Source organism: Aegilops tauschii, chromosome 4, assembly GCF_002575655.3.
Source record: "Aegilops tauschii subsp. strangulata cultivar AL8/78 chromosome 4, Aet v6.0, whole genome shotgun sequence".
Taxonomy (NCBI): domain Eukaryota; kingdom Viridiplantae; phylum Streptophyta; class Magnoliopsida; order Poales; family Poaceae; genus Aegilops; species Aegilops tauschii.
The window spans coordinates 499,130,482-499,141,149 of record NC_053038.3 but is presented as its reverse complement, the minus strand read 5'-3'; the positions used below and the strand labels follow the sequence as shown (position 1 = coordinate 499,141,149).

Below are 10,668 nucleotides of genomic sequence, written 5' to 3'. Positions count from 1 at the left end.
ATGATCCTATGCTCATCCTTGTGAAGTTCATTGGGTATTATATTTGAGCTGGTAGCATCCTCCTCTAGGTTAAAATTGCCCCATCCATGTCTCCTTATAGATCAATTACCCGCAGATGATGTGGGTAACGGGTACCATGTGCATCATTTTCTTTTTGAGAAACGGCGTTCCACAGTCTAGATCAGTCAAAGTTTATGGAAAATCAGTTAGAAAACTAGGGCAAAGAAATTGCGGTACTGGGATATCACCGTGCAAGAATTCATCCGTTTAACCAGTTAATGGGCCAGTTAATCGCTACTCATAGGGTTGCCGACTCGCATAGTACCTATTTATCACATTAACTCATAGGGACTTCCTCCATCATCTTGCTCATGGTCTGGCAACTTTGGACGCACTGCAACGGTTGCATCTTCGACAGACTGCAACCCGCGACCACATGACTTGCAGGAGGAAACGCACGCATGGGCTAGGTTTGGGTCATCCGGGATTGATCTAATGTTGCTGGAGACATAGGCTAGGTTGCTTGGGGTGAGCATCTCATGTTTCTTCTACTCGCGCCATCATTCTCGTGGCTTCTCGCGCACGCGTTGTATGATTTACCCAACCTTGTAACTCTCTAAATCCTTCTATCGATGAAAATTTGCACACAAGCATTTGCATATCGACGGAAAAAATAAGTGCATATAGGACAGACCAATATCCAATCGTGTCCAGCCAAAAGAAGAAAAGGAGAAAGAAAACAACGCCACTCAATACAAAATCTGAAGGTCGGCCAAAGGGGGCGATCTCTCAAAAATGTGATCACCTTAACAACAAACATGTCTCTAGATCAATGATACAAATTTCCATCAATAATAATTAGTATCCCCTAACCTAGTGAACTCGAGAAACCCTAATGATCAAGTTGTTTTACAATTTATTAGGATGCATTCGATACTAGGGTGGATTAGGATAATCCAGCTTTTCCCTATGTCCCTCTTTGACTAGCCAGCCTTTTGCTACTACTTTTGCACCCACAAATTATAAGACAAATTCAATACAATAGAGCTCACCAGTATCAAAGTGGCCTAAAATTAACTTGGTTAGCCAAACGAGTTGTTAGTTAAGAAAGTCCTTAATCATAAAGGTCTCTTTCATACAATAAGGGCCTTAATATCTAGCATTCGACCGCGAGCGAGGAGGCCTAATTGAACATACTCGGTCGCCAAGGTGAGCAACCCAAGCGAGCGTAAAATGTATAATTGCCATGGTGTGAAAATACATTTTTTATAAAAATGGAAAAGACATAGAATGTATAACTGCCATGGTGTTAAAATATGAAAAATGTCATGCTACTTTACAAAAATGCCATGGTAATTTGTAAGTTTACAAATGGTATGAATTCTCATGCTACTTTACAAAAATGCCATGGTAATTTGTAAGTTTACAAATGGTATGAATTCTACCATGTAGATGTTTCAGTGTTAAAAAGATGTCATGTTTTGAAGAATATTTTTTCTTTATTTTTTCCAAGGACCAAAATCAAAATGGTATGTCGTATCTTTTTTTGCTTTATTTTGTCCACTGTGCAAAAAATCATAGAAAATGCGATGTCGGTGATTTTTTTGCCATGCCAATGAAAAATAAAATTTTCATCCTCTTAATAATAAATTACTATCTTGTTAATAATAATAAATGCCATCTTGTTAATTAATAACAAAACTGTCATCCTCCTAATGGTAAAATGCCATGTTATTAATAATAAAAATGACATGCTCTTCATCATAAAATTGTCAGCCTCTTAATAATAAAAATGCCATGTTATTAATTATTAAAAAGCCATGCTCTTAACCAATAAAAATGCCATTCTTTTAATATTAAAATGCTACTCCCTCCGTCTCATAATATAAGAGCGTTTCTGACACTACACAAGTTTAATACATGTTTTTACAAAACCAGCTTCAGCCCAACTGGTAAGCGTGGGTACATGTCTACGAGAGGTCTCGAGTTAATGTACATGTGAATTTTTTTGTGAGAAACAACAAAGTGAGCGTTTGAGAGAAAAACAGTTACAGCGAACCACTTCAACCGATCTACGTAGTGTTGGACTTGCGCCAAGATCCGTGTGACGGTTGGGAAGGCGTTCGTCAGGATTGAACTCCTGGAGAAGGTTCGCCGGATAACATTTCCGTAATATAAATATCTTGTATCACCCCTTGAAATTAGATTACTTATACTACTAGCCGGCAGCACTTGGGCATGGGCAACCACACGCTTAGAGCATCTCCAACAGACACGCGCGCGGTAAACCGAGTTTTTAGCGCGCGCGGGACGTTTCGGCGCGCTCCAACGGTGGCGGGAAAGTCGCGCGCGTGGGAAAAGGCGGCAGGTTGTGCGCTATTTTTGACGCACCGCTTCCGGCGCGCCTGTAAAATGTGGGGCTCGCCACGCGCCTATTCCACACACTTCCCTTCCTCTTCCCTGCCACGCGCGCCTCGTCTTCACACGGCACAAGACCGTGCGGAGCACACTGAGCGGCAGCGCCGCCTCCTCGTCGCCCATGAGGACGAGCGGACCATGGCGGAGTGGCGCCGGCACCACCCGGAGGACGTCACCTACGAGCAAGCCTATTGGGCAAGGCGCCGCGAGGAGGACACGCAAAGGCGCCGCGACGAGCGGTTGGATAGGCGTCGGCGAAAGGCTCTGGCGATATCGCAGTGCGAAATCGTTCAAAATGGTGGGCAGTCGATCTTTTCATCTGATGACGAACGTTGGTTGGACATGTGGATCGATACCTCGGACCAGAACAGCGAGGATGGCGACGATGACGATGACGACGACGACTGGGAGTAGACTGTAGTTGCGTATGTAGTTGCACTATCTAGTAGTTTTTTTTTTGCACTATCTAGTAGTTTTTATCTATCTATGCTATGGAACTATGTAAAGTATCTATGTATCGTTTTTTATTTATGAATTTTATTTATCGTTTTATTAAAAGAAATGTACGCAATGTTTAGCGCGCGCTGCATTTTAGCGCGGCCGCTGGAGCTACGCACGCGCTTAATTTTAACACGTCTGCTGGAGCCAGCGCCGCCGGCCGCGCCAAACGCGCGCGCCAAATGCGTTTTTTGCGCGCGGCGCGTTGCGCCGCTGTTGGAGATGCTCTTAAGCTAGGATGGGCGACGTCCGGATCGTGTCCCGGCGCATGGTCCGCCCGGGCCCTAGCATCCGCCGGCCGCCGGAGCGTCAGCCGGAGACCATCCACCTGACGCCGTGGGATCTCCGGATGTTGATCGTGGACTACAACCATCCTCCTGCCCAAGCCCCCCGCCGCCGCCGCCCAAGGAGTCGTGGACCGCCTCGCCTCGTCCTTGGCGCGCGCCCTGGGCCGGTTCTTCCCCCTCGCCGGCCGCCTCGCTGTCAACGACCACGGGGACAGCGCCGGCCAAACCATCTCGCTCCACTGCAGCGACGAAGGCGCTGAGTTCGTCCACGCCGTGGCGCCGGGTGTCACCGTCGCGGACGTCACCGCCCCGCTATGCATCCCGCGGGTGGTCTGGTCCTTCTTCCCGCTCAACGGGATGATTGGCGCGGAGGCCGCCGCGGGCTCTCGCCCGGTCCTGGCCGCGCAGGTCACCGAGCTCGACGACGGCGTCTTTGTTGCCATGTCGGTCAACCACGGGGTGGCCGACGGGACAACCTTCTGGCACCTGTTCAACACTTGGTCGGAGATCAGCCGGCGTAGTGTCAACGGCGACCGCGAATGCGAGATCTCCTCGCCGCCGCCGGTATTCGACAGGTGGTTCCCCGACGGCTGCGCCGTCCCCATCGCAGTACCCTTGGGCAAGCTGGACGACATCGTGGGGCACCGTCGAGGTGCTTATGGTCAGCGCCCACCGGTACAGGAATGCTTCCTGCGTTTCTCCGGGGAGAGCGTCAAGGAGCTCGTGTCAAAGGCCAACGCCGAGATGTCCGGCTCCGGCGCCACCATCTCCTCGCTGCAGGCCGTACTCGCGCACATGTGGCGCGCGGTGTGCCGCGCCTGGAGGCTGGCGCCTGAGGAGGAGACGCGGTACGTCATCCAGGTCGGATGCCGGGGTCGCGTGGACGGCGTGCCGGCGGCCTACTCTGGCAACGCGGTGTCGCTCGCCGCGGCCGATTCCACCGCCGGCGAGATCCTGGAGAAAGGGCTGGGCCGGGCGGCGTGGCTGCTGAACCAGGCCGTGGCGTCGTTCGACGGGGCGCGCGAGAGGGAGGAACTCGCGGCCTGGGCCCGAGAGCCCAGCTTCGGGATGCCGCCGGCGCTCGCGCGGGGCGCCGAAGCTCCTGCGCTGCTGGTCACGGGAAGCTCGCCGCGGTTCGACGTGTACGGCAACGACTTCGGGTGGGGGGCGCCGGTGGCGGTGCGGAGCGGCGCGGGGAACAAGCTGGGCAGAAAGGTGACGGTGTACGAGGGCGGGTGCGGCGCCGGGAGCATGGCGCTGGAGGTGTGCCTCGTCCCCGACGCGCTCGCTAGGCTCGTCGCCGACCAGGAGTTCATGAGCGCCACCGTGCCGTGATCTCCGGCGCACCAGCCGACCGACCGACCGACGTAACTGTGCAGCCTTAATTCTTGTACTGGTCACACCTAGTAACTTTCAAGCTCATTATTGATCTTTCAATCCTAAATAATACTCCTAGCTTTCAAGTTTTTTCAATCTCTCTTTCAACTCACAATTATATCCGGATGAGAAGGACGTATCAGGGCGGCAAGGATGGCTGAGAGGGGTTTAGTGCCAATGGTAGTGGCATTGTTGTGTTGGGGACATTCGGAGGTAGGATGCCGACGACGGCGGAGCTTGGGAAGTGGTGGCGCACACGATGCAAAAGGGCGGAAGAGGGCAGATCGGGCGAGGGTTGTGGACGATTTAAAGCTATTTAGAATGAGTCTATCATGTCAGACCTGACGTGGCCAATGCATGCAGGAATCCCTAGATTCGCCCAACATATGAGCTGGATTTGAGAGAGCATTTATCTAGTGGGTGTCCCTTGAGAGGCTTCGGCAGAGGTCACTTTTTGGGCCTTGGGAGCGCATAAGTGGTGCCCAAGCCGCCGCCACATGTCACATGCTGACGCATCCTCGGCATTTTGTTCTTTTAATTTTTGCACACCTCTTTAGGTTTTGTGTTGGCTTTTCAATTTTTTGCTTGGTTTTCCTTAGGTTTTTACCAAACAAATTGATTTTTGGCTACGACGGCATGGACATATATCATATGTTCTCTCTTGCTTTGTATTTTATCGTTGTAGCTCCAGGACAACAAGACTAAATAGTAGTGCTTCATTCTGTTCGAAAATCAACTACATCAACTAGAAGTAGAGGCATGTATTAATCGAAGCAAAGTCACGCTGTCTTTATCGTGCCAGTAGGCTAATCGGCCCAAAAATTAGACAACAGGGGGGAGTTAGCAAGTCACTGGCTCTGAAAGCATAAAAAATAATTAAGTATTTAGGCCACTACTCAATTTTGAAAAGCTATTTCTTCAAACAAGATAAATATGTGAGTTTCTTCTGAACTATAGGATATCATAGTCTGCTCTGCTAGCTGTAAACTGTAGGGGATTAAGTAGCTTAGTGCTATTGTTGAACTGAATTAGCAAGCATATGTTGCTTTTTATTAGGAAAGTGAGAAAGAAACTCTTTGATGTTGGGCCTATCCCTGTGGTAGTGACAATTTTTTTAGTTTACTCACAAGCATCAGATATTTTGTGATGAGAGACGTTGGAGAGTACCTAATAGGTTTGAGACACTATTTGAATTTGCTATGCTTGGCTACCATGAAAAAGTTGGGATTGCAGTAATCAAGTTAAATCTATTCAAGTGTGTTGCTTTTATGCACATCGATTTACAATGTGCATGCACCATTAGGTTTGGTCCAGTTGTTTCCTCTCATGTTGGGTTTGGTGATGTTTGTGCCCTTCACCAAATATGAAGTCTCTGGACAAACATTTTATATGGATTGTTGTTCATAAGAGGTGATGGTGTGGTTTGAGCTTTCATGTTTCTGGTTCGAAATCAAATGTAAGCCGGTCATTGTGGATATTGTTAGTACTGCATGTTGTGTAATGTGTTGTGCAATTAAGGTTTTATACTGGAAATGAGGAATATTCTGTGTTGTTGACCCATTTTGTCGTAAAATATATAACCATAATAACCCAGGATCCGCAACATATTCAGCAATAAAGGTTTGGCTTGATACTGAGACCATATGACAAGTGTAGTCAACAACCATTATGTTTACATGTTCCAGCCTAAAAGATATAGAGACCGTACAACAAGCGTGAACGACAAGTGTTGTTTTTCCTGTCCAAAATCATCCGAATTATGCGTACTCCTTCTCTCTTTTTTTCTGAAAGAAGGATCCTCCGTATTCATGAAGGTGGAAAGAGAGACGCATGGAAGAACAATAGCACATAACCAAAAATGTTTCAGATACAAAGGCATAGGAGACTGCATGTCTCATCTTCATGCTATTTACATGTTAGATACTGAGAGAACCTTCTCACCAGCTTCTCATAAGCTCCCCTCTCGACATGCTTGCGCACCGGGCAGCTCGGGTGTGTGCATTTGTAGTAGCTCTTACCAATGGTTTCAGCTCTGCTAAACAAACAACGGGTTCAGTTCTTTCCTTAGTCTTAAGCTACCGTGACTTGATAAGTATTATACTACAAATTTTGTTGGGTTTACTTGAACCCAATGTCAACGAGCTTAATCTGCCCCTTAAGAGGTAGGAGTATATCTTACCAAGCCTGCAAGTGTCCCTTCTAATCACTGCGTTTATGAGTTGATCCGGATTCAAAAAGGTGCCTCTTTTTCTCCTAATTCATAATATGCACAGGCTAGAAGATAGATCCATTTTAAATAGATATACAGAGAAATAAGCATGCTTTATGAGAGCACACAAGAAGTTTTTTTTTTTTTGAAGATCTACATATGAGGTTAGTGATGCATCATCTGGAACTAGTACTAATAGAAAAGGCACTCGGTCCTCCAAGCACTACTCCCTAACGACCACAATTCTTCTAACCGGGCATATAATAGCTGAAGGCGTTGTGGCTTCTTGAGCATCTATGTCTAGGGTCCAGACAACGACATTTTCTAGTAATAATAAAGTATGGAGAGTTTTTGCCCGTCTACGTTTTATAAAAAAGAAAAGCCTGTGAGTTTTTCTTTAAGCAACCCACGGTCTAACATTAAGTGCCCTTTCTCTATTGGGCTTCAGCTTGACCATGGTAGCCGCTAGCTCGCGCATTTGGGCGCTGGTTAATATACCGCGTTCAGATGCAGTGTAGTAGGCCTTGTTCGGCATGTTTAGGTCCCTGGCTTTTATTATTTACAGAAAATATATTAAACATGACCATGGTATAACTTTGCAAACATAACTCGGATTAAAATAATTTGTATATGTAACTTGATCTGAAAAATGCGTAGTTTCCAGCCGTGCTATTATTTGTTCCTATGAACCACTTAAAAATTATGTTTACGGCATAACCTTAATTAACCTAATTAATTGCTATGGTGTATTCCGGAACATGCTAACACACAATATAACCTTTATATATATGAAGTATGTTAGGAGGGCTATAAATATGGATTGGAGGGGGTATGAATGATAAGTTTCAATGGGCATATAGGAGTAATAAAGAAAAGAGCGAATAAAGGGTGTGAGACAATTTTTATTAATCTTCAAGCTTATGTAGAGATGGCCTAAAACGCATTTAATAGAATCCTTTAATTGAGATTTTTCTCACGAGTTGGTGCAACTTCCAATCCAAACATTGCTCCAACTTACAAATAATGCCTTGGTATGATTTTTTTTAAATTAGGCTCTTTAAGATCAGATTAGTCGTACAAAAGCTGTACCAAAAGTACCGTATGCTTGCTTCTTACTGTACTACTGATATGAATTTCTACTAGACAGCTGTGTGTGCCTCTCTGCCGTGACCGGGCACAATTCAGATGTTGTTGGACCGTGCTGACAGATACTTTAGTATACACGTCAATTATCTCTCTCGTTGCAACGCACCGGCGTATGTTCTAGTCAGTTCAAAGCGGCCTAATATTAAGTTGGTTAGCCAAAACAGCTATTAAGAAAGTCCTTAATCATAAAGGACTCTTTCGTAATAACATAAATATTTAGTTGTAAAGAAAAACATAAATATTTTGTAACACCCCTTGAAATTAGATTACTTATACTACTCCGGCAACATTTGGCCGTGGGCAGCCACACGCTTGACCTAGGATGGGCGATGTCCGGATCGTGTCCCGGCGCATGGTCCGCCCGGACCCTAGCATCCGCTGGCCGCCGGAGCATCAGCCGGAGACCATCCACCCGACGCCGTGGGATCTCCGGATGTTGGCCGTGGATTACATCCAGAAGGGCGTGCTCCTGCCCAAGACCCCCGCGGCAACCACCCAAGGACAGGGACGCAACATCCCCGTCGTGGACCGCCTCTCGTCGTCCTTTGCGAGCGCCCTGGGCCGCTTCTACCACCTCGCCGGCCGCCTCGCCGTCAATGACGACGGGGCCGGAGCCGGCCAAACCATCTCGCTCCGGTGCAGCAACGAGGGCGCCGAGTTCGTGCACGCCGTGGCGCCGGGTGTCACCGTCGCGGACATCACCGCCCCGCTATGCATCCCGCGGGTGGTCTGGTCCTTCTTCCCGCTCAACGGGGTGCTCGGCGCGGAGGCCGCCACGGGCTCCTGCCCGGTGCTGGCCGCGCAGGTCACCGACCTCGACGACGGCGTCTTCGTTGCCATGTCGCTCAACCATGGGGTGGCCGACTGGACCACCTTCTGGCATCTGTTCAACACTTGGTCGGAGATCAGCCGGCGTAGTGTCGACGGCGGCTACGACTGCGAGATCTCCTCGCCGTTGCCGGTGTTCGAGAGGTGGTTCCCGAACGGCTGCGCCGTCCCCATCCCTGTACCCTTGGGCAAGCTGGACGACATCGTGGGGCAGCGTCGACGTGCATATGGCCAGCGCCCGCCGGTGCTGGAATGCTTCGTGCGTTTCTCCGGGGAGAGCGTGAAAAATCTCGTGTCGAAGGCGAACGCCGAGATGTCAGGATCTGGCACCACCATCTCCTCGCTGCAGGCCATGCTCGCGCACCTGTGGCGCGCGGTGTTCCGCGCCAGGAGGCTGGCGCCAGAGCAGGACACGCGGTACGTCCACCTCGTCGGATGCCGGGGCCGCGCGGACGGCATGCCGGCGGCCTACTCTGGCAGCGCAGTCTCGCACGTCGCGGCCGATTCCACCGCCGGCGAGATCCTCGAGAAAGGGCTGGGCCGCGCGGCGTGGTTGCTGAACAGGGCTGTGGCGTCGTTCGACGGGGCGCGCGAGAGGGGGGGAGCTCGCGGCCTGGGTCCGGGAGCCCAGCTTCGCGTTGCCGCCGGCGCTCGCGCGGGGCGCCGAAGCTCCTGCGCTGCTGTTCACGGGGAGCTCGCCGCGTATCGACGTGTACGGCAACGACTTCGGGTGGGGCGCACCGGTGGCGGTGCGGAGCGGCGGGGGGAGCAAGCTGGCCGGGAAGGCGACGGTGTACGAGGGCGGGTGCGCCGCCGGGAGCATGGCGCTGGAGGTGTGCCTCGCCCCGGAGGCGCTCGACAGGCTCGTCGCCGACCAGGAGTTCATGAGCGCCACCGTGCCATGATCTCCGGCAGCCCGGCCGGCCGGCCGACAGATGTGCATGTGATCTTCTGTTCTTTTCAACCTGCAGCTTTCAGTATTGTACTGCTCATGTAATTGATGTTGGCCGCAGCAACTTTCCCTACAGTTGGGACCTGAGGTGATTTTTTTTGGGTTAATTAGATAAATGCCACTCCAATTATGACGATTCATAAAAATGTAACTGCAATTTTCAAACTTTGAAAAATGCCACTGCAATTTTTGCAAACTTTGAAAAACGCCACTGTAGGCTTTAAAAAATGCCACTAGAAATGGCATGAAATGGCATTTTCCAAAGTTTGAAAATTGCAGTGGCATTTCTCGGAATCGCCAAATTTGGAGTGGCATTTATCAAATTAACCCTACTGGGTACCTGGGGTGAACTTGACAGAGATAATCATGGCGTCAAGCACGAGGAAGTACTCCCTCCCTCCAAAAATATTTGTCATCAAAATGGATAAAAAAGGATGTATCTAGAACTAAAAAGGAGGGAGTAGAAAACAGAAGCAAGGCCTTTTCATCACTACTAAATGATTGCACGTCAATATTAGGCATGTTTATATTAGGTGGTATATCAATTGTGCATTAATTACGATTTCAATTAAACATGTTGAGCTCTCATCATCGAAGTAATAGTAGATCCTTGGATTAAGAGTTTAATACATCACATGTGCCTTAACTTGTTGGCTATGGTCAGATTGATGTCTAAACTTGCAAATACACAAAAGTGGTGCCATAACTTGTCGCATGATGCATACACGGCGCCTTCGCCCGTATGCCACCGTATATGCTGCCCACACGGAGTGCTAGCTGGCAGCCAGCCCACATGTTAGTAGGTGTGAACGTCGTTGTGCTAGTGATGGGCGTGATTTTGAGGCTAGCCGGCAGAATGATGGTACTCACTCCGTAAACTAATATAAGAACGTTTAGAATACTAAAATAGTGATCTAAATGTTCTTATATTAGTTTACAGATAGAGTACTTCA

The 10,668-nt window shown here is 49.0% G+C and overlaps 2 pseudogenes; both read left to right on the top strand.

The window, feature by feature from the left end:
* Positions 1–3,093: 3,093 nt before the first annotated feature.
* Positions 3,094–4,647, top strand: LOC109771460 (uncharacterized acetyltransferase At3g50280-like; annotated as a pseudogene).
* A 3,185-nt stretch (positions 4,648–7,832) lies between these two features.
* LOC109771466 (uncharacterized acetyltransferase At3g50280-like) lies at positions 7,833–9,788 on the top strand (annotated as a pseudogene).
* Positions 9,789–10,668: the final 880 nt, after the last annotated feature.